The sequence below is a fragment of the Amblyomma maculatum genome, chromosome 5 (assembly GCF_055883805.1).
Source record: "Amblyomma maculatum isolate TAMU_Amacu chromosome 5, ASM5588380v1, whole genome shotgun sequence".
Lineage (NCBI taxonomy): Eukaryota > Metazoa > Arthropoda > Arachnida > Ixodida > Ixodidae > Amblyomma > Amblyomma maculatum.
The window spans coordinates 103,264,991-103,270,990 of NC_139348.1; the positions used below are offsets into that span (position 1 = coordinate 103,264,991).

A 6,000-nucleotide genomic window follows, 5' to 3' on the forward strand; every position below is an offset into this window, starting at 1 on the left:
CAGTCGTTCTGTAAGCTAGACTGGCTTCACCTTACACCAACCGGTGTACTGAACTATGGCCTTCCCGCATGACAGCAGTGCCGCATTTTAAAAAAGCATGCCAGAGAGTAGGGCATTCTCAAGCGAACTCGACGTTCATCTCCTTAAGAGGTTTTACAGCATTGGCAGTGCCAGGAGGTGCCCAAAGTTATGCAGCCGGCTGGCTCAGCATGCAAAAAATAATGATAGGTGTGCCATTGGGAGAAGTGCACCTTGCAGGGGCATGGCGCAGTTCGATATATCGAATGTTTTGCTCAGAGAGAATACGATGAATGCAACTCCTATACTTTTGCATAGGATTTTGACATAAGCAATTATTCAATATATCGGGGATATTGACTGCCATTTAATTACCCTGCCTGAAAAGAGAAAGCTAGTCCTGCTACATAAGAAATGTGCAGACATAATGAAAGGATTTTGAATATCAAAAAAGCAGAAGGCTAGAGATGACAGGACGAGGCAGCATTAGTCATGTCTAGTTGCTTTTCAATTTTATCAAGCTACAGCAATACATGACAATCAAGTTAGTCCACTGTCTTGAGCACGTGTGCGGTCACGTCAAGGTCTGTTCCCACTCACACTGAACATTGCTACTACCGTCTTGCCCTGGCACCTGCCTTTACCTCAACTTTCAGCAACTGCATCTGTTTCGGGCTCTATTGCCTAAACAGTAAGTGAATAAACTGCAGAAGCAGGGCAGCCATCCTTACAAAGGGTGGCAAATCAGCCACTTTTTCACACCATGAAAGCACAGGATCACCATGACCCCCTTTATCCTTCTAGTCAACCACGGTTTACCTTGGGTACAAAAAGGATGTTTGGTGACAGTGCTTTCGACAAGAGTCACACCATGCAGAAGACAAAAGCTACTCTGGTCAGCTGTGCTGCCCCACCAATCTGTTTGAATTTCCTGTAGCATAGAGATAGTGGTGACCATGCACACAAACAGATGGAATTGATTTCATTCCACTTTTAAAGGCCACTCCCTTAAATCTACCGTGAAATTCCGAGCAAACACCCCCTCACCCCCCTCTCACATGCTGAAATTACAGAAAAAGTGAAGGGGGGACACTTTCCAGGAACAGAACTAAAATTTAAGATAATGACAAAATTTCCCACAAAGAAATTGAACTCAGTGCACATGGATTTAAAGTTTTATTTATCACTGATTGGGACAATCGGTTTGAGAAGTATGTTATGTGTCAAGACATCGGCGAGCTGCTATGCAGTGTGTTCTCGCTGCGCTACCGCCGCCGATGCAAGCTGATCGGTGCCCCCAGCCTACGTTTTCTCTCAGCGTGCTGTTTAAACATTTTAGCTAATGTCTTTTTTCAATTCATCACAAGCTCCCACCTAGACAGCAGCCATCTGCTCTTTGGCAGTGACTGTCTGGGTGGAGTGCATGCCAAGAGTACGAAGTGGAGAGAAGCGGCGCAGGAAAGAGGGGGGCGTTTTGCTGGAATGGCGCAGAAATGTGAAAATAGCAATGGGGTTAAGGGGGATGCTTGTACGGGTGTGGGCTCTTGTTCAGAATTTTATGGTAAGTTCCTTAGAGAAACTACAAAAAACCTCCTTTCTAGGGCCTACTTGAAGCAAAAAGCTCTCAACTTTTCATAGTTATGCACTGCACTGTGTGTACAAGGTGATGTAAAAACATTTTAACACTAGTTCTGCACATGAAGTTATAATAGTATATCGATGTTTATCACACTGCCATGTTCAAAACTGTCCCCTTACACTGCAATACAGTGCTACCAAAGTTGCTGCCCCAGCTGGAATGTGCCCTTAAAGTATTCTGTTTGAAATGCACCAAGCATTTTCTGCGATGAGTGCCGGATCTCTGCAATGGTGTCAAGATAATGACCTATGATCTCGACCTTCATTTTAGGGAACAGGGCAAAGCGTCCAAGGGCTAAATCTGCTGAGTGGAGCGGGTGTGAAAGTAAGATAATGTCAATCCAGGTGATGTCATGTGCTATGAAAGCTTGGTGACAGGGTGTTTTGTGTCATGGAGCATTGTTTTTCATGTTGCCTATATCCAGCCCTTTTAGCCGAATATACACTCTGAGAAGCCTTAAAGCCTGGCACTAGAACGCAACATTAACAGTCTGGCCCTGAGGACCGAAATCCTGATGCACAATGCCACGAATAATAAATAAAAGGAAAATGAACATGCACTTAGTCAAGCTGCAGACCTGTCTCACCTTTTTCAGACACTCAGAGGGCTCTTCCGTTGTGAAGACTGTTACTTCGTCTCAAGACCGTACTCATAAACCCAAGTTTATTCACTAGTAATGATCCTCAACAAGAGTGGGTCATCACCTGCACGCTGATGGAGTTCTCAGAAGACTGATGTGGTGCTCCTGCTTCTAGGTAAGCAGCCGGGGGACGAAGCTGGCAGCAACACGGTGCATGTTCAAAACATATTTAAAGATTGCTTGGACTGTTCCATGTGATGTCCGCTATCTTGTGGATTGTTCTGCAACCACAAAAGAAATTGCCAAACCGTTTCAATATTTTTGGGGTATGAGCTTGTTGAAGGCCTTCTTAATTTCTCGTCAAATTTGAGAGATCTACTGCTCTTGAACTATGCATGGCACTCAAAACACCTCGTGCCAGTTAATACAGCATAGACGTAAACTTGCTGAATCCCAGCATAGGTCTCTGTGACAGATTTTCCAATTTGAGATATAATTTCACAATGCTCTTTGTCCTCATATACTATTCACGATAAAATTGCACATATACACAGTAACCCACATGATCAAAATATCATTACTTTCACATCATCTCTTGACGCACTGACTAACAAAGGTCAGTGCTCCCAGTAACTGCTTGCAGCCTTGTGCTGCATTTTGCTGGTGTATTACAAAAATTGTACCAAAATATTTCATACCACCTTGTACAGATAAACTTGCTAAAAAAAATTTCCAACATAAGTTGAGTGCAACTTTTGTATCATCGATTCTAGGTGTTTGTCAGCCTTCCTGTATCAAACACTAGAACTGAACAATATTCCTCATAATCACATTTATTGTTAGCTTCATGTTCAGCATAAGTGGCATAAGCTTTCTTTATGACTAGCTTATTCAGCAGAGAATAATTCAGACATGCAGTCAATGAAAGTAGAAGAAAGTAACTCTCTTGTATGTTATGCCATAAGCAAGAAAGTTATCATTATTTTTGCATAAAAGGAGTCATGCAAGTCAATGAAAAAAATTGCTCAAACAGATGCTGGAAGAGCATGAAAATATTGTTACTGGTGGAATACAGGAACACCATATAACAGTACCAAGTGTCTAAAGATATGTTTGATGTACCCATTCAATTATCAGCAAACATACGGCGGACGTCGACACAGGCCCACGACTAAAGTCATGTCTAACGTATGTATGCATTCCACTTGCTGTGCGTACATGAGGCTCAGCCTTCGCGACTGTCCAGTAGGCACTAAGGAAGGATCGCCCATCCATACGTACAGTAAAGCCCCACTATAGAGTCAACTTGGATATAGTAAAAAATCTGATATAGTAAAAAGAAACTGAAGTCCCAGTTCATGTTCCATAGACAACTGTAGATTTTTCCCCATTAAGTAAAGATATTTTTAATAACAATCGGTTACAGTAAATTGCTTGTGGCAGCGGCGACGTAGTTCCCATTAAATGACATCGCGATACGAGCGCTACCTAGGATCGCGATTCCCGAGGCAAACTATTCCCTGAAAATAAAAAAATAAATAAAAACTTTTTAAATAACTTTACCACCAATCTTATCCGCACTCTAGAGAAGCCAACTTTACGTACCCTTGGAGCCCTGAGGGAAAGCATGCAGCGCGTAGGCAAAAAAATAATAATAATAATAATGTAAAGCTTTCTACGAACGTGGAAAGGCAGGATGGTCCTATGAGAAAGTAAAAGTGCAGCGAACAGTAAGGAAGGGATGAAACTGCCGAAAATTCACAGCACCGCACGGCGTGTGCGGTTATGCTGTGCTTGACTGCCGAATGTATTCCTAGCCTCTCAAAAATGACAAAAAAAAAAAAAAATCTGCGAAAGACGACGCCTGGTTTACGCAAGGCTTTGGTTTCCCCATGAAATAAAACTCAACTGTATTGGTAACCACGTTGCATTCATGATAAAGTGGTACGTACATCCACAAAATGTAAACAAAAATATTTTTAGAAGAAACAAGAAAATTGTATAATCTGATAATACCAAAGGGGTAAATTGTATTTTCGGGCGTTCATTTATAGCAACAAGGCGTGTTTAGTAAGCAGCCATTTAATTTCCAGCCATCATCTTCAGGATCATGTTACTACCAACAACTGGTATAGTCGAGACCAAGATATAGTAAAGATTTTTGCCGGTCCGAGTGACTTAACTGTTTCTACCGTAGTTGCATTCCCATAGCGACTGGTCATTATCTTCACCCAGAGTTATGTGCAGTGAGCACCGCTTGTCACGCGCACGCAAACGACGGCAGAAGGCGACGCGGCGTATGTACACCAGCGGAGATACGCAAATTCACGATTGAGCAGTTATCGTTTCGAACATTACTGTTAAACTGTAACCTCGATCTGTACGTAATGAAAGCGAGCTGATGCTAGCACTTTCGCTGTCTTCACCGACCTTCAAAGATCGAGCAGCTGAAACAACGTGCACATAGCCAATCGAACGGCCACCGCGTTATCCACGCGACTATCCAGATACGTCTCCTTTTGTGCTCTTGCAGATGAAGGTTAATACAAGGCATGAGCAGCAGGAGAAATGAGCTGTAGATTACTTCAGATTATGGCTACAGGCCAGTTGGGAAATCGTAAAATTAAAACAGCGGAAACGACACGACTATAGTGAACTAGAATATATCATATATTCTAGTTCACTATAGATACGACGGAAGGAATGGGACAACACAGGGCGATCTTTGTACCTCCCCTGTCATTTCTGCACTTGACGAATGCAATGCTAAGCTCTTGTTCTCGGCAGAGCAGCCACACGTTTATAGAAACAGTATAAGATAGGCTGTTATTATCATGCCATCGACAACAGTAAAACAAATACGAAGTAAAAATGGAACGACATTGGGCAAAAAAAATCTACCTGTCAACAGCGCCTGCCATGCTTGCATTCGTAGTTTCCCGCCAACGATGCCTTTACCAACGCAACGAAAACAAAGGTATACATTAAGCGCAATGATTAGCTGCGAACTGAAAACACTGAAATGATTACCTTGAATCTCTTTGCCGATGGTAGACGACCTGTCAGGATGGTGGATTAAACTGCTTGCATACTTGAAAAACCACGCTTTCTCCAAACTTTTCAGCGCTGCTTGTCTTGCGCCGGCTACGGCTGCGTCTGGTGTCAACTTGTTTTTGAACTGATGATGATGATGATGATCGAGGCCAAACTATTTTTGCGTGTTTTGAAGTTGCGCACTGCTGCTGAAGAAGCTGACGTTGAGAGATTTTATGCGGACCTACAATGCCTTTTAGACCGCACCCCATCATCAGACGTCGTTTTTCTCATAGGAGACTGGAATGCTAAGGTCGGGAGTGAAGAAATATCCGGAATTACAGGCAAGTTCGGTCTTGGTGAGCCAAATGAAGCTGGGCAGAGGCTAGTAGAGTTCTGTCAAGAAAACAACCTGACCATAGCGAATACTCATTTTCAACAGCACAAGAGGCGCCTGTACACATGGATTTCACCGGACGGTCTGTACAGGAATCAGATCGATTATATTATTTGCCGGCAGAGATGGAGAAGCGCTATACAAGCAGTAAAAACAAGGCCTGGGGCCGATTGTGGCACCGATCATCAGCTTCTTGTTGCCAAAATTAAGCTTCGATTGAGGAAAACGCAGAAAACTAGAAGGCCTTTCAGGTATGATCTGGATCAGATTCCATTAGAATATGCTGTGGAAGTGAGGAATCGATTTCAAGAATTAGATCTCGAAGACAAAGAG

The 6,000-nt window shown here is 42.9% G+C and overlaps 1 protein-coding gene across 1 annotated transcript in view; it reads right to left on the minus strand.

Annotated features, from left to right (window-relative positions):
- LOC146189060 (uncharacterized) overlaps positions 1-5,427 on the minus strand; it is a 37,714-nt gene extending 32,287 nt beyond the window's left edge. Inside the window, exon 1 of the mRNA XM_084603977.1 lies at positions 5,268-5,427. The gene's annotated coding sequence lies outside the window, so the exon portion shown is untranslated. The remainder of the gene's footprint in view (positions 1-5,267) is intronic.
- Between the last annotated feature and the right edge of the window lie 573 nt (positions 5,428-6,000).